Source organism: Buteo buteo, chromosome 7 (genome assembly GCF_964188355.1).
Source record: "Buteo buteo chromosome 7, bButBut1.hap1.1, whole genome shotgun sequence".
Taxonomy (NCBI): domain Eukaryota; kingdom Metazoa; phylum Chordata; class Aves; order Accipitriformes; family Accipitridae; genus Buteo; species Buteo buteo.
Genome location: NC_134177.1, coordinates 34172820 through 34193510, shown reverse-complemented (window position 1 = coordinate 34193510; position 20691 = coordinate 34172820).

The following is a 20691-nucleotide window of genomic DNA, read 5'->3' as shown; positions in this document are numbered from 1 at the left end:
AACTTGTTTCTTCTGGACACAGAGGCTAGACAAACTCAAAGTGCAGTTTTCTCTCTTTCCACGAATAGGTTATTGGTGCATGGCAAGTGTCTTGTAGCTTATTGGGAGTCTCTGCTAGCAGCATCATTTCCTTCTTTGCTCGCTGCGTGCAGATCTGATGAGTAACTAACTGCAAGTGTCATTCCAGGAGCAGAAAGTCTGTTTGGCTTTCCCTTCAGATTGTATTGAACCCGACCTTTCTGTTTCCTGACAACAGTCTTCTACACTTAGTTATTGCAGAGGGTTCCTCCGATTAAGCAGAAGCCACTTCTATGTCTGATGGCCTGCAAAAGAGAAGGGCCAAGCAGAGCTCAGTGGCAGGATTGCTTTTCTCATGGGATTGTGCCCTCCTGATTTTGACACCATGTCCACAGTGCCCAACCTGCTTGTCCAGCCTGTGCACTACTCTTTTATTTCGGACAGTCAGAGTTTGTTACACTGACCCGCAGGGTGTAGCAGTATCTCCGGGCGTAGGACCCTGTTCCTCTCATTGCTCCAGCAAGAGAGGGCTTAGACCTGGTGTCGTGGTTTTCAGCCCAGCCGGTAACAAAGGACCACGCAGCCGTTCGCTCACTCCTCCCACCCCCCTCCGGTGGGATAGGGAGGAGACTGAGGAGAGAAAAGAAAAAAAGCCCTGGAACCTCCAGGGTTGAGATAAAGGCAGTTTACTGGGACAACACAAAAAAAAGGTTATAACAACAACGGTACTAATGAAAGAGTATACAAAAAGAGTGATGCACAGTGCAACGGCACACCACCCGGAACCCGACGCTCCGCCACTTCCCCCACCGAAAGTAGAGACCTCCCCCCGGCCCACTCCCCATTTATATACTGAGCATGATGTCACATGGTATGGAATAGCTCCTTGGCTAGTTCAGGTCAGCTGCCCCGGCTATGCCCCCCACCTCCCTGGTTCCTGTAAAAATTAACTCTATCCCAGCTGAACCCAGGACATATGCCCATCAGACAGTGGCAGTCGCTACCAGTTAGCAACAGCGATGGCCTGAGCAGAAGGGAAGCACGAATTTGATGGCAGAGGCAGAACATGGATTAGATCTGGAAGTTTCACCTTCAGCTCCAAGATAAATCATAGTGGCCTCATCTAAAGTCTGTGGAAAAAAATTACTGTTGTTAACCCTGGGCTGGTTTCATTAATGGTAGCAGTAGATGGTACTGTTCTCAGAAGCTGGGAGCCAGCAGTAGCAATTATGTTTTGTTGTATTCTATTCTCTTCTACATTTTTATAGCTGACATTGGCAAAACCACCAGCTTCTTGGAGCACTGCCTGAATGAGTGCTCTCCGCTGTTATTGCCGCTAATGGAACAAAAATAGTCATAGCAAGGAAGGGAAAGGCCAAAAAGCATAGTGCAGGAACCTTTCTACCCCACCCTCCAGCTGGCAACGAAATGTGAGGGCACGAGTGCAACAGCCGCTCCATGGATAAAGGGGACACCTCAGCCTCCAAGACCGTCAAGTCAGCACTTTTTACAAGCAGTATGTCTGCGTGGAAAAATGCGCAGAAAGAGGTGGTGCCATGCCACGCCACGCCAAAGTTCTTATAAAACTGGCGGTCTCTCCTCTTTAAACCCAGGCACTATCACACCAGTTGAACAATGGCCAGCCTTGGATTAGATTGCCAAATATTTCCAGTTTGGTCAACAGTGATGGATTTTTCTAATTTTAAACCCCTTTCACTGCACTTAGAGGTGATGAAATCAGACAGACACTCTGAGATGGGTTGGCACTGAGAACTGCAGGAAACTGGGAACTTGGTCAAATAGGTTTAGTATACTTAATTTCAGTTTTCCAACTTCCTGACACTTTAAGAATTAATTTACTCCCCATATCAATTCTCTTGGCATAATGTATGCAAATCACATGCACTTGGGAGAGATTAAAGGTTGAGTAATCAAACTACATGATCTAATTCCTGCAAAACAATAATAACCTCTTTAAGTGTGTTTATTTGCATTGCAGCTTAACCAAAGAAATCTCTATAAACAAGTCAAAATGTGTTACTGCCGTAACCTCAGCCAGAGAGCCTGGATAACAGGAAGGGGGTGGGATCTTTTGTGCCCCATGAAAACAGAATGAACGTGTAGAAGTTTGACACTTCAATAAATGTGTTTATAGCAAAAACTCATGTTGCATGACAGTTTCTGTGGAAACCTTTTTTATAACTGATTGGCAGAACATTTTAAAGTCTCATCAATTTTTTAAGAACGCCTTGGGAAAGTTTAGCTTGCATTACATCCTCTATGCCAGTCTTCCATATTTAATAAGTTACAGCGGTTTTAAGGACAGAATATTGTGGGGGTGTTTTCAGACTCCAACCTCTGCTGGCAGGGATAAATCACTGACTGGTTTATCATGTCAAAACAAATTGCTGGTAAGATGCCTGTTCATTCCCAGTACGTGCTAGCTATTCAGTTAAATCATGTCAAAGATTTTCTTCAGGTTTATAATTAGCCAGATCTGTAAGGGCTGTGAATTAGATAGTAATGGAGATGTACCGATTCACCCTCTGGAATGCTTTAATTCAGTATTATGATTTTGCTATTTTTTGATGTGAAATTATTTCACAGTTTCCTGTGAATTATCAATATCAGTTTCCAGTTCCTAGAAAAACAGGCCCTTACAGAGAATCTGAGACAGAATGATTTGAAACTACAATTTGCAGCACGTTAACAGGTTAGCCAATAAAAACACTGTGTGTAGGAATGTGGGGATGTACCTGCTTTTGCTAGAAACCCAAGGAATACTTTTTTCAATACTAAAATTGCCAAAATGTACTTTCTGCCAAGAAGTTATTACTAAATTGGAAGTTGACTCTGAATGAGGAAAAATAAAGCCTATGCAGGGAAGAATGGTGATTTAAAGCAGGCAAGGCATTGTTTTAGGAGATAGTTTTGCTGAGGTTTCCTCATGAAAATATTGGGCTCTAGGGCCATTTATTGAAGAGGACTGTACTTAGAATATTTGTTTGATCTTATTTTCTTTTGTTCTCAGGTATTATTCAAGAAGCTGCATTTGTTTTGTGGTGGTTCATTTTGAGATTTACTCTCTTTTTGCTGTCTTTAAATATAACCTTCACACGAATTTGCTAATGATATGCATTAGGCAACAAAGGTTATAAATTCTAGTGCAAAGACCATGATTCCCAAAATAGACTATGACATTACGTTTCAGTGTAATGATTTCCTCAGAATAGTTACTCGCTTTATAAGCTATAGCTCTTACCTCTTCTATCTTTACGGTCTTACCGTTCATTTGCAGACTACCGTGTTACAGACTGGAAACAGCGGAGAAGTTGCTAACCAGTCTGTAACTGGGATAATCCATCATTCCTAACACACTTAGGAGCAGCGTTGCACCAAGTTTAATAGCTATCAGGTTCCACTTAAAAAGAAAACGTTCAGCTGTGGGCAAAGTCACTTGAAGTGTTTTCGTATCTGTATGGAAGAACATTTAAGAACATGCCATTTTTGGTCACACACAGCAGTACCTGACATATCCCAGTGAATGTGAGCTATGTACAGTACATATAAGGCTCCCGCAAAGGAGCGCGAGCAAAGTGAAAGTCACTGTTTATTGGCAATGCAACTCTGAATGAAGCGTGTGGCTGTTGTGGTCTCTGAAGCAATGTGTTGCCCATCTGGCATCTCTTTGACCTGAAGATGGGCACTGCTGGGATGTGATTTGATGGACCTGAAGTCTGTTCCTATATTACTGCAACTCCTAAGTGCCTGGAGAATGAAACATTAATCAAAGTATCATCTCTGATGTTAAAACAAGCTTAGCAGTTAATTGGGAGGACTTGCTGTGTCACAATACCTATCTCAACAAAATGGCAGTCTAGATATGCTCAGTTATTCTAATGGTTAATTAGTGGATCGCAACCCTGCAGAATAAGTGAAGCCTGAGACTATGCAGTAGCTGCAGAGAGGGGTTACGAAGTTTTTGCTTCATCAGAATACTGGAGGTATCAGTTGCTCACTGTGCTGTTCTAGGTTGGTAATTTGATATGAAATTCCATTTGTTTCTTAATGATCCTCAATGTTACTGCACTATGGAATGGTAGTACACTGAGAACACAGAATGTATTTAAATTTGGTAGAAAAATGGTGAAAGGAACTTCTTTTGGCACCTCCAGTATATTTGGGAGGCAAGATGCATCCTTGAGATAAACAACTGAGCATCTAGATAATCATCACCGAACTAATTACTGGTGTTGACAACTGAATCTACATCTTTTGGTTTCAAAATTTCAGTTTCCTAATGAAACAAAAGGAGCAGCTAGAGCTTGAAACAGCGGGCATAATATAGACTAAAGGGAGTGGTATTGTTTTCACTTTGTTCACGTGAAATGGTGCTAGCAATCGGGGACTTTTATGGAAGCGTCGAATTTGCAGCAACTGATGGATTCCACACCCCCATTGCAGGAAACATACCAATCGCATGGTTTCAGGTTTTAGAAAATTGTTTAGATTTCTCTTTCATATAAGAAATCACTTACCTAAATAGCTCACAGATACGTTCTTGTATACCTGGGAACATCAGATGGGTCTTTGAGATCCAGTAGATGTTCTAAAACTTGGCTTTTGTTTTATCTGCACAGATCTGAACTTGTTTGTACTTTTGCATGGACAATTATGCCTGAGTGCATCTTTAATTCAGAAAGAATGTGACACAATTCTGTTTTAACACTCTCATCCCATAAAAATGAAAAAATATATATGGCTTGTGATACTTTGAAGCTGCAGAAGCATGGGTAAATTAATCTTCAGCTCAGAAGAGCTACAGCAGCAACTGCTGTGGATGGGTACATTACTCTTAATTAAAAAGGAATTTAGTGAACTAAATTAAATTACTGCAAAGTGGCTTATCTGTATAACAGCATCAAGTCAGCAGGGCAACCAAAGTTACATTTGCAGAACACTATACTTTTCTGCTTTTTTTTAAATAGTGCTTTTTGCTTTTGCAGCAATTTTGAAATGTAATGAAAGTGCATTAGAAAACTGCACTGTTTAGAGTGCAAAGCAGAAATGTGTAGGGCTTTGTCTTGAAAGCAACATAAAGTGAGTAACAGTATACTCATACAAACATATGCATACAATGTCTGCATATAGAAGGATGGTCTGTAATCAACAAGATGAAATTCTTTAAGGAAAATACATACATGCGTTGGCTCGCTGTCTTCTTCCTCTCCTGGGTTCAGCTGGGTGGAGACTGTTACCACTTGCAGTTCATCCCGAGTTGCACCATCTCAGCATCTTCCTGAAGACGTTTCCCACTCCTGCAAAGAAGCAGAGGCTTGGGAGTGGGTTCCCTAACCTGCGTCACTTCTCACAGCATGGGTTAGCAAGGACTGCTTAAGCTTACACAATTTCTTTTCACTGTTACAAAGCAGTTAGCTGTTCCAAAGAACAGCTGAGAGCAGTAATGGCTGACCTGAAGGAGCGCTGGCCAAAGCCAGCACAGAGGACAGTAACCTGTGCCACCAGCCCAGGGTTTTGGTGCTTCTGGCAGAAACTGTATGGTAAAGTGGGAGAATTCCTGAAGGCAGAAGATTAACTTGCCAAATGAAAGGCCTGCGCATCTAATGCGTTGATATGTTTGTGGAGGTTCCAAGAAGGCTGGAATGTTTGTGGAGGTTCCAAGAAGGCTGGAATGTTTGTGGAGGTTCCAAGAAGGCTGGATTGTCGGCTCGCACAACCTCTGTACTATATTAATGTGCCCACTGATGCTCTGGGGGGGCTCCAAGGGACTCCGGTGTTTTACTTTATCGGTGCCTAATTTTGATTGTTCTTCTATTTAAAATTATATTTTAATTCTCCAGGTACCTGCCTGAGGGTGTACTGTAGTTCAAAACAGGGATGACATTTGGGTTCAAGAGGGAGTATTTCCTCAGGTCAGATTGGTTCTTGGCACTGACGCCCGTTTGGCTGATTTTGGTTGTCATAGGAGGTGATGCGTGCCCTACCTCCTTGTTCATTTTGATGGACCGCCTCCACGGACTATGGCAAGAGCTTGGATCTTTCCTGCTCTCTTCCCGCAGCACTTCATAGTTGCCTTTTAGCGCAGGCAATTCCTTCATCTACCTGTGTGATATCAACTGCCTGTATACAGAATGGAATGTGAGCATTGGGGGGGGCGGGGGGGGGATAAAAAGATGAATACACTTACCTACAAAATGCAATCTTTTAAATATGTATCTCTAAGCAAGAAAAATGCTTACATTTCTCTGGAACTATTTACAACTAATACTGCAGTAGTTTTGGTTTTGCCATTAATATCAAACTATTCATTTCTGAGATATTTCTTTTAGCAATGCACTTTAACTTTTAAGGACTTCCATTCAGATACACCTGCAGCCTATCAAAAGAAAAAAAAAAAAAAGGCAGGCAGCTTTTGAGAAGGTAATTGCTATAGGTAGGATTAATTATCAGTAGCATACAGATGAACCAGAGTGTCGACCTTGAAACTGGAAAAATTAATGGTATAATTAATCACTCTGCTTTCACTACTTCAACAGCTTCACCAAACTGCATAGTGTTTGAGCAGATCTGTAATTCTACTGTAACAGTTTAATCTGGTAATTATTTCTGAGGAGATAGTTACGTGTTTCTAGTATTCCTAGCAGAGCAATATCTTTTTTGTGGTCCCAGAATAATTTACATCACATAATCTATCCTATGCTTTGGAAAGGTTTTGAGGAGACAGTATTTAAGTATCCTCACTACAATTTCATAGCTTGACTGGAAAATCAGTTTGTAAATAGTCACTAGCAGACTTTTCACTCTTTTTTTTTATCTTTTCCAAGGATAATTTTATAGGTAGCATGATTATTACTTTGTAAATCCTTAGGACTTAAGAATCCTATACCTCACAGCTTGGGCTGGAAAAGGTATTTCATAGTTTTAAAATGCAAATCTTCATCGGAAATTTGAAAAAATAGCAGGTATATACTGATTTTCACTTACATTCCTCAAAGAAGGGTGACCTATGAAAATCTTGTTTCTCTAAGAATATGAAGTTTTCTTTAGATCAGATCTCACACTAATAATTTGTTATAGTAGTTTTTCCTGCTTCTTGGTTTATGTATGAAGGCTAAGGTAGTACTGTTCTGACAGCCTGTCCCGACAGGCTGAATTTGGCAGTTCTCAAATTCTCCCGTGACAAATAGATGAACCATTTACAAATGTCCTTCATCATACCTCTGATTTCCAAAATTCATTAAACAGAACGCAAATACCGAAGGAGGAGGAACATCACCTGCTTAAAAATTTAGGGAGAAGGAAGCCCCTGAACAGGGCTTGAAAGGAAGCTTGTCAGCCCTGACAAATTTTTTTGTAATACACCAAAACCAACAAAAAGTACTTTGATTGTTGTTTGCTCAGTAGTTTTAAAATTAATTTTAGTAATGAAGGTTCAAGACTCTTTGTAGTCTTAACTCGCTAGCTTTGGTTTGGACTAAAGCAATTTCTAAAACCACTATCGTTATTTGGGGGCGCGGGGGAGGGGGCGCCGTTTCCGTAACTGGTAATCCTGTCTCTAAAATGGCACTTTAAGCCTAGTCAAGAATTATCATCCAGAATTAGATTTTCTCGGCAAGAACTTAGTCGCACATACCCAATTTAACTCAAAGTGTGTTTCCAGTTTCCTTTTTAAGACCACTGTTTCTCAGGTTTGGATTTTCTTTTGCCTGTTCCTTGTGGTCAGCCTCGTAACTACAAACGAACACCAATACTGAAATTATTCTTCGTTCATTTATAGCAACGATAACGATGTTCAGAGCTAAATTTACCGAGCTGTAAACGACACTGCAAGTAACTATGCTAAGGAGAAATGAATTTTCCAAGAGAACAACCTATTCTGTTTTTTTAAAGCAAGCGTTAACAGAGTGAAACATTTTTAGGGACGGAGGCTTCAGACAAGGGAAGATTTCTTTTACAGCGACTCCCAGAAATACTTTCCTTCTATCGGGATGTTGCGTTCCTTTTCTTCGCATGACATTCGCAAGCCCCGTGCCTGCCCATCCACCATTACACGGTGCTTTGCCAGAAGAGGGTGACTTTTGCCGCAAGCGCAGCACCCAGGCGTTGGTTTACCCATTCGGGCGCTTTGTAATTGGTTTGGTACGTTTCTGATGCAGAATCAAGTTAGAACGAGATCACCTCGCGCCATCGTGCCTGCTAACCTCTGACGGAGCGTTTGGGTTCCCTGGAGATCTGCTTTGCTTTGTTGGCGTTCTGCATTTTGGTCTCTCCGGGTGGACTTGTACCCAAGGAAGGTATGGAGAGCGGGACTTTGGGGAAACGATACCTCCTGGGTGCGATGAGCCGCGCCGTGCCGGTGTCCAGGCCTTGGCCTCCCTGAGGCGCTGCCCTCACGATGGCTCTTGGGGCGACTGTCCTCATACTGGAGCCCCAAACTGCCCTCGGGAGCGCTCAAGACCTTCCCTAAAATTTGACTCGAGATACGTTACTGCGGGGATGGAACTCGCCCTCTGATCCCCGTGCATCCCACACCCCTTGAAGAGGTTCGCAGCCTGAGGCCGTTACAGGCACTACCGAGCCCCGCTCAGTTTTCTCTGCTCGCCCCCCCCACCCCCCCCCGCCCCCGCCCTTCCCTCCTCGCGGAGCATCTGCCTCCCTTTCACCGCCTCGGGGCCGGGGCCGGGGCCGGGGCCGGGGCCGGGCCACCCCTCTGTGGCTGGCGGGGAGGCCGAGCCCGCCGCCCCTTCACGGGGCTCCGCAGCTTTCAGCCTCCCCCCGGGAGGGAGAGGGCGGCGGGCGCGGCCAGTCAGCGCGGCGGGCCCGGGGGCGAGGCGCGCGGCGCGCGGCGGAGCCTGGCGGGCTCCCCGCGCCCCGCCAGCGGCCCGTGCCGTGCTCGCGGCTCGCCCGCTGCCCGCCCGTCCCCCCGCTCGCCCGAGCGCTCTGCAAGAACGGCGGCAGCAGCCGAGCGCGGCGCGGCGCCGCCCGCGGAGCCGCCGCGGGGGGGTCGGCCCCCGCCGCTGGGCCCCGAGGAGGCGGCGAGGCGCCTGGCGAGCGCCCGCCGGCAGCTGAGCGACAGGCGCCAGCCCCTGGCTGAGGAACCCGCCGGCCGAGAGCAGCAGCCAGGTACGGCCGCCGCCTTCCCTCAGGCGGCCGGCGGCGTCGCGCGCTCCCGCCGGCGCCTCAGGCGGGCCGTGCCCGGGGGCGGGGGAGCCGCTCCCCAGGGCCGGCGTGAGGGAGGCGCCGGGCTGCCCGGCGGCCCGCGTTTGCCCTCGTCTGCGGGGGAGCGAGGGGGCCGCGGCTTGCCTTCCTCCCCGCCGCGGGTCCGCTCGGGCTTCTCCTCCCGCCGCCGCCTTTGGCAGACGGCTTTGCTACCGCCGGCAGCCGCGGTGCCCGCGGAGGGCGGCTCCGGCTCGTCCTCCCCTCGCGGTGGGAACTGCCGCCCTCCTCCGCGGGGGGCGACGCCGGGCTGGCAGGGAACGGCTCCGCGGCAGCTTCGCGCTGGCGCCCGCGCTTACCTGCTGGCCTGTGGGAGCCGGCGTCGGGGCGCAGGGCGTGAGAGAGCAGCCCCCGTCCCGGGGCAAAGCCGGGGGACTGCGAGGGGCAGCGCTTTCTTCGGCACGCCGGCAGCAAGGTGTGCAAGTCGGCAAGGCCGATGGATGAGCGGGGTAGTGGCACTTGCGTGACCCTCCTGAAGGGAAGCGGCGGCCGGTGTGTGGCCCGTTAGCAGTACCCCTGAGGCGGCACCTGCGTCCTCACTGCATCCAGACAGGTAGGGCGGCTTCACGATCCTGCAGCAAAAGTAAAGCTAAGAAGCTGCAAACCCGGGTTTTGTTTTTCTTTGTTTTTTGCCTGAGGTGAGCAGCGTGGAGTCGGTGCAAGCGGCTTTCCGCAATCCGTTGGTGGTTTAGGAAAATTCCGCTCAAACTGCTGCGCTTCAGAGGAGAAAACGGGTGAACTCTTAAACCTGATGCATGGGGGTCAGATTTTGAGGCGATTTAGTTGCACAGTCGCTTGCCAGAGCTTGACCGTGCTCCAAATATTCAACTTGATGCACAAGTGTGAAAGAATGTAATTACAACTTCTGTTCTAAATCACTCCGGAGGTGTGTCTCTTCCCCTCTTTTTCTAAAGCACGGACGATTTTACTACCTGCGGGTAAGTGCAGCACGTGCAGACTGTCATTTTCTCCGTAACTCCTGTAGAGAGGGACCATTCATTTTAGAGAGAATCTTTTCAGGGATGAGCATAATTTGGTCCAGAGTACTGAGCTTGCTTGCCAGCGTACTTCACGTTTTGTTCTCACGTATAGGGTGCCTTTTGGTCTGTTTGGCCGTGCTGTACTGTGATTGTAGGTAGGTAGAGTTTTTAGACGTGACAGTTTTGCTATGATCCTGCGTGATGTTTTACACACAGAGCCTCACCTCTCTTTACAGCGACTTAATGACCCAGTCAGTAGCAAACTCACAACTTGGAAAACCCTGCTAATCTTCATCGTCTCTTCAAGAAGCCATCTCGCGTGACCGTGTTGACAGAGAGGGCTTACTGGCATGTCACAAGATGCTTGCTGTGGATAGCCAGAGGGGGATCACTTTGTCTGACGCTCGAACAGTTGTGTTACTTGCTCCTGTTGCACACAGCAGGTACGTCGTGAATTCACGTGTGGACTGGTTAGAAGCCCATCTCGCCAATATGGAAGCCGTCAAGCCTGGCGCTGCTTGGTCAGACAAAGAACGCTGGCGTTAAGGTCCAATTTGGCAGCCACACAGTATCTTGGAAGTTTGCCATTTGGTTTTGATGACTTAAAAGTAGCACTTAGATGCCTTTTTCTCCATATGCAAGGTTCTAATGTTCACCCGTTACTAGGCTAGAACAGTACCACCATGTACAGATCCTGAAACACAGTTTCAAAAGATGTCATTTTGATTTTTTAACATTGTTGAGCTGTTGGTGTTGGCGTGGAAAGGTAGAATAGTCGTGCCGTAGAGAGAAAAGTTTCTGGCCTGGAGCAGTTTTGGAAAGAAGTGTGTTTGTGGTCATCAGGCATATTCAGTACACCTGTGTATTTGGCTGTCATGCATTTCCAAAAATTACCATAAAACTTAACATTTCTTATTTCAAATTAGCACCCTTGGTAAACACTGTGCAGAGGTGTTTTGTCTGCTGTTTTCTTCCTGAAATGATTGGTTAGCCAAGTAAAATCAGATAAACTATAGCTAACCTGGCCAATTTATTCACCGTCAGGAAGGAGATGAACATGGTTAAACTGCAGCAAAGTCTTCTAGAATAGGTTTTCATAAATGTAATTATTCATTTCTAATCACTGGGGTGTTGGGTTTGCTATCATTCGTTGTCACCATGTGAAGAGTGAGGCCAAGATTTACCAAAATAGTTTTCCAGCGAGAAATGACTCTTCTGCTGATATAGATTGGTGGAGATGTTCAGTTTTGCCAGGAGGTTCATCATCTTCAAAATGAGAACAAGACTCCAACATTTTTCAGGTGAAATTAGGTAACAAGCATTTTCCTCTGCCAGTTGTAGCTACGTATTAACTTTATTTATTTATTATTGTACTTGTAATCTTCTATTACCTTTGGAGTTCCACTTGTGTTAAACTGAAAAAAAAAAAAAATACTCTTAAGGCCACAGAAGAAACGTACCTTAGCCATGAAGTTTCTGAACCAAAAACATTGTACCAGGGGTTGGTAGTCTTAGAAACCAAACAAACAGGGGGATCTTTACGTGTCAGAAGCATTCAGCACTTCAGGTGCTCAGTGGCTGTTGTTAAGGGGCAAATGCTGCCAAGGAAGGAGGGCCTGAAGAAAGCACTTTGCAGTCTGTCACATCAAGTAAGTCAGCATTCCCATAGGCGCTTTTTTCATGGGGTGTCAGTACGAAACAAATCCAAAGGGGGAACAAATTAAGTCAAAACTATGTCAAGAAGATTCTTTCTGCATTGGGCTTTATAGCTCAACCTGCAAATATGTACTTGCAGGATTAGTATTTCTTCAAGCAATTCTAGCACTACAGCCACGGAGAAAGGTGTTTTTGTGACAGGTATGCGGTAAACATTTTTATTAGCACCTTCACTGTTCTTGAAGGCAAAGTCTCCATTTACTGTTTGGTTGGCAAGTCAGTCGATTTTGTGCTCACCTGTCTCGGTGAAGTCTTTTAGAGTTGCCAGTTAGTCCCCCATATTTATCCTCTTCTGATTCCTCCAGCACGGTACCCGAACTGTGGACATTATCAAACCTTTAGTGTGATAATGACCTAAAAATGGACATACACCATTGCTGTGACTTCTCTAAATCTTGAGATGAAGCACCGTTGATATCTGTACAGCTATACTTTTGTTACTTTTCTGATTGCTGAATCTATTCTTAGATTACTGACTAAGGTTCCTGTTAGTTGGGTCAGTGTTGTAAGTAAACCAGCTTACCAGATCAACTCCTGCCTTAACTAATGTCGTGTTTTCCCTCCCTCCCTCAATCTGATATTTTTCTATCATTGTGGCTATATGGAAACTATATTAAAAATGGGCTCGGTATTTTGTTCTACTTGGGGGGCATTCCTTCTCCTCTCAATCTGATCTTCTTGCTCTGAAGCTTTTGGAGAGGTGTGAACTGGTAACACACCATGCACTGAGAATATGGGACCCCTAGGTGTTATGCTGAATGTACTTCAGATTTTGAGGTAATACTGTAGCAGTGACTACTGTCTTAAAAAGAGAATTCCAGTACCGACTGTGGACCAGGCTGGACGGAGGGTCACAACGGGCCTTCCTCTTTCTCCGTGGAGCTTCGCTGCTTGCATCAAGAGCGTTGCGCCGCATAGCAGCCTTCACGTACAGGACGCGCTGTCCAGAGCAGCGATCCTCTCTCCTGCAGCCTTTGCAGAACATACTCCTCTAACTTGCAATTTGTCTTGCGAGAGTGGGGAAGTGTCATCTGCTCCTGCCAGAGTAATCATTGTATGGCTTCATTAGGATGAAGGGCCATAAGGAGGATCCAAGGAATCCTAGCAGGGCAGCCATGTGTGATGTTTTACAGTAAGACAGGCAAGATTGTCCCATTGGTGCCGGTCTTTCTGAAAAATGTCAGATGGTGGGTCTGTTCTCGTTAGCATTAATATCCTCTGATGCAGTATTGTGGTAAGACTGATGTTTGTATCAAGAATCTTTGCAAAGAGACTTAAAGGTAAGCGTGGTTGTAGTTGTTCATTTTATTCTGGTCAGTGCTTGGCAATGAATCGGCAGTCTCTTCGTTGGATGTCTCTTGTGCTTGCCTTGTTGTGCGTGCATCTCCCTGAACCATCAGAGATGAATCAACTAATCCATTTCAACAGCAAGGAACACAATTGTAGACGATGTTGAAAGAGCGGTGCTCAAAGGCATGCATCGCATATTGAAGGTCCTTGGAACTATCATAATACCCATGCTCTGGGTGCTCTGGGAGGCAGGAGGACTGCTCTGGGCTGAGGGAGGGAAGGTATCAATAACAACTTCTCTCCTTTACTGGTAAAGAGATGCCAAGAACTTCAGGATGACCAGAGTGTAAGTAACAGAATGTTATTTTAAAGTGTGTTGATCTTCTCTTTTTACTACCTTTTTTTTTTTTTTTCCACAGCAGACTTTTTTGGTTTTTTTAATATCTGCACTGAAATCCATGTATCATGTCATGGACTCAAAGATTCAGTGGTCTGAAATTTGAATGAAAGGAACACCCCATTATATAATTTGTAAATGTAAAGCTTTTTCCTGAGAAGTCCTCCTCTTTCCTGCTCTGCCTGCACAAATGAAAACAAAGTCTTTTTTAGTTTATGAGATGATTTAAAACTTCTTGGTTAGCCACACATGTTATTTAGTTCAACTACTTAAAACATAATTGAGTCCGTTTCAAGAGTATGCGAGTGAAGTTTAGGCCTTCAGCTACTTACTGAGAGCAAAGTTATAGACCAGGCTTGTACAGTGTTTATATTGGAAACACCACTAAAGCTTACTGTAGAAATCTGGCCAGGCGCCATTATAATTGTTAAATATTTTTGTTGCCAGAATAACACATTTCGGTATTGCATCTGGAGAGAGAAGAATACTTGGGGTTAGGGTGCTGTAGGCTTTATATACATGGTATCTTGTTCCAGGTGACGACTGAGTATTTCTTGCGTATTTCTTTTCCTGCACTATGAGATCCTGGGTATGAAAAGCTGATTTTATTAGAAATAATACATTGAACTTTACTAATCTGATAAATAGGACAAATGTGCCTGTTAATGACTCCCTTTCTTGTTTGTGTTTAAAACAGTGCAGGTAATAAAGCATAAAGACAGATCCTCTCTAAGGAAGGCATTCTTTCCATTTGAGAGATGCAAATTTCAAACGGATAGTATGTGGCAAAACCTCATGTTGCCAGGTTTTCTACCAGAGGCAAGACAGGACAGGCCAAGAACTGAATTATTTGAAGACCACATTTCTTATAGTAGTAAGTAATACATTTTAAAAGTATATTCAGCCTGTACTTACTAGTGGTTTCGCTTAAACTCCTTTTAATATATTTGGTTTTGCTTTTTCTGCTAATTTTAAATTATGAACTGATTATTTTCTGGTTAGGATTTTAATTTTTACTGATGGCAAGATAAAGTAGCTTTCAAAGTCTGCTTTTAAGAACTTTGAAAGTTTAAGGGTCTGTATAGTAGCTAAGCATTATTGGTTACATTTCTGTTCCAGGATGTTCAGTTAGAGCTGCTGGCATGGCCCATGTGTTTATGCAACTGCTGTCACTCTGAGCAAGGTCTGTCCTCCGTTTTCTCTCCTCTCCGTTTCTGTGGTACGTATCATCCTTGCTTTGACCAGGGACACATTCCCCCGGGAGCTGCCTGGCGGGGACTTTGCTCAGGTACAAACACACCTCGGTGCCCAAGAGTTGTTGCTGAGTTTTACATCTGGTTCAGGAGCCAACTAGGAGTCAATCCTAGGAGTGCAGTAATTGAGGGCCAAGATAGGCACCGCTATAAACAGCGTTTGTGTTGGAAACTTCACGGGATCCATGACTGCTGTATGTCTGCCAGATAGCTTTGTAACTGCTTACAGGTTTTGTTGTCAAAATACCATAATCTAGCCTGATGTTCAGTGCATTGACGCTCAGGCAGCTAGACCTTCAGCATGTTAGTGGATGTTGCCGTTTTGTTTAGACTTAGTATGACACAGTTAAATCATGCTTATCATGGTCATTGTCAGTCACTCTTTTTTAGGCTAGTAGATTCATTCATTTATACAAGAGGAAAAAATCCTTTAGGAGAAGCAGTTTTGTAAAAGTTATGTGGAAGAAATACTAATAGTGGCCTGGCTTGCCCAACAGGTGGTTTGGATGTAGATATTGTGAGCATGGGCGAAGCGGTGGCACTGGGGATGGCAGCGAGTGCTCGCGTGTGGTACGACCACGGGGTTTATTATTACTGCTTTGCTAAACCTTGTGTGATGATAAATGGTGAGTGCTTGCGTTGCCCTTCTCAGGTGGCTGCCCAGCACAGGGCAGTGCCGAGGTGAGGCTAACCTGGGGAGGGCGAAAGGTTTTCCTCCTGCACAGTGTGGGTAGGGGCTTGATGACTTCTCCGTGGGTGTGTGCAGTGGTGGTGGTAGGTCCTGCCATGGGGAGAGGGCTGGCGTAGCTGGGCTGGGGGGTGCGGAGGCTGGGCTTCCCAGGTGCATGAGCTGGCGGGCTGCTGGGAGGTTGGGAATGGGAAATGAACCGTGGCTGTTTGTTTCTGCTGTGCTCAGGCAAACAGCCCTCTGCTTACATTCATTGCAAGTTAATAGGCTTGTGCCAGAGAATACACCTGACTTGGATGACCTGTTTCTCCTCCCAGAGTAAACACTCCTTCCTGGCCCAAATACTGGGTAACTGTTTACCCCAAAGGGACCAACCATGTTCAGTGCTGTTGGTGCATGATGTTTGGTGGTGCACAGCTGAACCTGGTTAGGAACAGCAAGTAAAGTGTTCCTGTTGCTTTCCCTGAGAGTTCTGCTCTGAGCTGTCGGGAGTAGAAACTGTTAACAACATTAAAATGGTAGTGTTCGTCCTTTTCTAAGGGACCTAAGTGTTGAAAGATGTTGAAGGTCAAGTTTAGAGAAGTGCCCGAGTCCAAAAGCCGGCTTTGTAATTCTGAAAATATTGTGAAGAATCTTAGTCTAATGTGCACAGATATCTATGTATCTGTTTAATTTGAAGGAGTACACATTTGCTTAAGAGACGGCGTAGTATGTTTTATTTTTGTAAATTGTCACAAACGGTCTTGATGTGAAAAATGCTTTCATTGAAATACTACACAAGCCCAATTCCACAGGTAGAGGGCTCAGCCCTGCCACTGGGGGCCATGAGAGCACAAGAACAAGCACCTTCCTGGAAGAGCCAGTTGCACAAACCTGGCAGTGTTTGCAACAACCTGTGGAAGTTGGTGTTAAAGTCTTTACTAAAACTACTTTGCTTAAATTAGGCTTTCATTTTAAATCTTCCTGATGTTCTCATCATTTTTTACATGAGACCTCATAATTATCCCACAAAGATATGTTCAATATAGGCTGTTTTCCCTCTCAGTTGAAGTTTCAGTTACTGGGAAATCATGTGGAATCATCTGCTTCACAGATGGCTTTCAAGGGTGTTCTGAGCTGTTTGAAATAGTATTTCCTGCTACTTAATCATCATATGTAATTTTCAGTGTTACTCTTGTAAAATAATCTAGGAAATAGGTAAACATGTCCCCCTTTTTCTAAGTGGGACAGAAATAACTTCTTTAGAGTCCTCAGTGCCACAGTACAGCTGAGCTGTACAAAACCGTGCAGAAAGTGTCTTCTCACTCTCCCATGACTGAGAATGAACCACCGTCTAATCCTCGTTAGAGAGATGTCCACAGTCAAATTGCCTACCTGGTCCGAATCTTTGAATTATGCCTGGTGTATTTTGCTTTTCCGAAACCACATCCTTATGGCGTCTGATTAGAGGATGGCTGGTAGCTTGTGAAATGCTGCTGTATTTTCTTAATGTAGTATTTGACAGCTGTTAACTAGTGAAACTAGAGATTGGTGCTGGCTTGACTAAAAGGTATGCACCTGATACCAGTCACAGAGAACCCAATTAACCTCTAGGCTATATATATTGAATTAGCAAACTGGCAAGTAGACTGGGCTACTGGAAACTGTCTGCAATTAAACTTTCGGATAAAGTTGGTTGATTATTTTGCTTACTGAGATGGTCTTTCGCTATTGTTTATGGGACTTATCCACGTAAAAGAATACTTATATCCACGTTACTACTCCCAGTTTCTTCTTGGGGATGGTTAACGTTCATGTTGGCATTCTCGCCACTGAACTGGTAATAGTTTGTGGGTTTTGTGGGTCACGTGCCTACACCTTGCTCTTGTTGGGGAATAGCCACAGCAAACTGGTACACACCTCTTTCTTACACTCGCTCCTACCCCACCCCTCCCACAGCCCTGTTCTCTCTCTGTTAATTAGTGGGAGCAAATAATGCTCTTGGGATTGATTCTTCCTTGAGCATTTGTGCAGTAATTGATAGAAGACACTTTCCAGGGGGTATTCTGGGCACAATTATCTGCTGGTTGAAAGAATATTCATTATTAAAAGAATGAAAATCTGTTAAAGTGAACTTGAGCAGTTATAGGAAACTAAACCAGCTGTTGTATTCTATGACAGTGTTCTGCCCTCAGAAAACTGCATGATGTGATGTTGCCGGTATTTCTTGTCTGTGTGGTGTTTTAACTCTGCTAGCTGTACTTCGGAGAAATTGTGGGGGGTTTGGTATTTAATGAACTGTGATGTTATTCATCTTTATCAAAAGACAGTCAAGAGGACGTGCTGTTGTGCTTATGTGACTTTATGTAACGAAAAGTAAATTAATCAAATTCAGTAAGCCAATTTTATATATGAGATAAAATCATTGATACAGTAGTATAACGAGCTCTTTTAAAAACAAATATTTGATAGTGTTTCTATGGTGAGATTTTCTGTTTATTGGGAAAGTTTTTTGGTTGGGGAGGTTTTGGGGAGGTTGGGGGGGGGGTGTTCCCCCCCCCCCCCCCCCCAAAGATGAATTATACACTTATTTGGTCTGGTGAATTATTTATCTGATGCTACTTGTACTTTTCTCTTTAGGAAATCCATGCCTTATTTAAAGATTATGAAATCAAGTGTTGTTATGTGGACAGAAATAGAAGAACAGGTAAGAACTGAAAACCTTCCAGTGTCATGTGTTTCAATTCTGTAATTAAACTAGTGAGGAACATCATCTGCCACGTATGATGTCATCAAGTTCTCTGCTGTCACCTAGCTTGATTGTCCCTCAGTGCCTTTTTTGGCTGCATAGTTTGTCACCTTCTACTGAAGCCTATGGAGAGTTGGAAACTTTACTGATGTCAGCCAGAGGTAGATTGGTCCACTATAGTATCTCTCAGGTGTATTCCCTTAGCGAGTGTCTCTTTGGGATAAAGCTAACCTCGACTTTCTGATTTCCTGTGAAAAACTAGGCTGAGGCCTCTCTTAGGACAAACTACATGTGCCTATGACATGATCAGAGGAAAATGTACCTAGCTCCAGATGTATTTGTGTCAGGTAATACAAGCCAGAAGCAATTTTTTAAAGGAATACTTAAGGCTTTGAAGGAAACCTTGTCCTGAATTAAATCCTGAATTATTTAAGTGTGATCTCCCATTTACAAATTAATTCTCTAAATGGGGGATTCACGGATTTTTAGTGCTTGTGAGGTACAGAAGTGGACAAATATTTCTCTACGTGTTCCTCTCCTTCCAAATCACCGTAGGTCGCACAGCCTGGGCTATCTCCTGAGGCAACCTTGGTTTCCAGGACAAAATCTTCATGCGGTAGCTGTGGTAGATTTCTGCCAGGATTTTGTGAGGATGATGGTGTTTCTTGACACCTGCCTCTAAGGAGCAAGAATTTGTGCTTTACTGTCCCATTATCTTGCAAATTTGATTTCTGAATATGGAATAAGGCCAGCTTGTGTGTGAGGTACTATAGTCTGCCATCTAACAACAGCCTGAGTGCCTGTTTTCAGTGTGAAGGGAAATGTTTGAAAATACTTGGATAGAGTAAGAGAAGGATGAATTTTTTTCATTTAACTTAGATCTTCTTATAGATAACTAGTTTTTTACTGTTTATGTATTTGTGTTGTTGTTGGAGTGTATACGTATGTGTGTCTTTGTGTATATATATAGAACTTTGTCTATTCCTGTGAATATTTGTATGTTTTACTGCATGCCTCTGCAAATTTTCATGGCTGGAATACACTGTAGGTCGTTTATTTTTTCTTGGCTTCTCATTTGGATAGATTAAATTACTTTATCTCCAGATTCGTGAAGGCTTTAAAACTGTGTTTGGAGGCCCTAATGTTATAGAATCTTAACACGTTACTATACAATCAGCAAAGTTCTTGAGCATCTCAGCTCCTCCTGCTCATGTTCTTTGTATTGCAGATTATTTTTGGTGTTGCTAGTTTTGCTGTGCAAAAAGCAAACGTTCTGCTAGTGCTTTTGACTGTGTCTCTGGGTGTTTATGTGTATTTATTTTGTCTTGTCCAATAAGTACTGACACAACAGAACAGTCATCCAGCCAAAAGATGGACGTACGTATTGTAGTGCAAACTGTTTCTGTAAGGAATTCCATTTGTATTGAGGTTTTTTTGTGTGGTTTTTTTTTAATTATTTTTATTTTTTTTGTTAGATAGATTTAATGACTTTTGAGTTTAATGGACATAATTGGAACTTTGTAGAGCTCTGTAGATGTTTCCAGTTACATCATCTAAAATCCTCCTGAGTTTTCACTTGGTGACACAAAATAATTTCAGATTAATGATAAACTCAGGGAAGTAGCCCTAAACAACGTCAAAAGATGGGGAAAACCCCATTTTTATCTTAAAAAAGCTAACAGTGTTTTTAAACTTCAATATCTTCTATGTAGCTATTCGTAGAATACCAAATAGTATCCTGTCAGAGAAATATGTGATGCTGTGTCAGAATACTGGGGAGCAAAAAAATGTAGGTTACCCAGGCACGTTTTAATCTATTTGAGAACCAGGTTGCTGATTTCCACACCATGTCATATTCATCTGATCACAGAAACATCTCTTTGGTTATGACTGATTGTAAAACCCGCTGCAAAGGCACTGTTCGTACGTTAGTACAAACTAATTGCTTGCAGGATGCATGACATTGAATTTGACTAGAACAGCAAAACTGAGATCTCAAATATTATGTGTGTGTCACCAAGATTACACTTGCTTTTTTTCTTGGCATAATAAACTGCTACAAGATAGTCACAAACCAGAAGTTGCTTTAAAACACCCTGTGGATGTTTAAGTTTTAAATAGAAATCCTAATTTAGACTGTTGTAACTGATGATTATTAACGCATGAAAGAAAATCTTGGCAGTTTCTAGCTGGCTCTAGGACTGTGAGGAGGTAAAGGTATGATGGATGGTACGGTGCTCCCTTTCTCAACAGCTGTATGAAGCTTCAGATATATCTGGTATGATGATGGGGTACAGATAAAACAGGTGTTGCAAGGCTCTCATTATCCACGGCTGCATAATGCTTCCAGGTGCGTTAGAAACCATGACATGGTACAGAGGTGG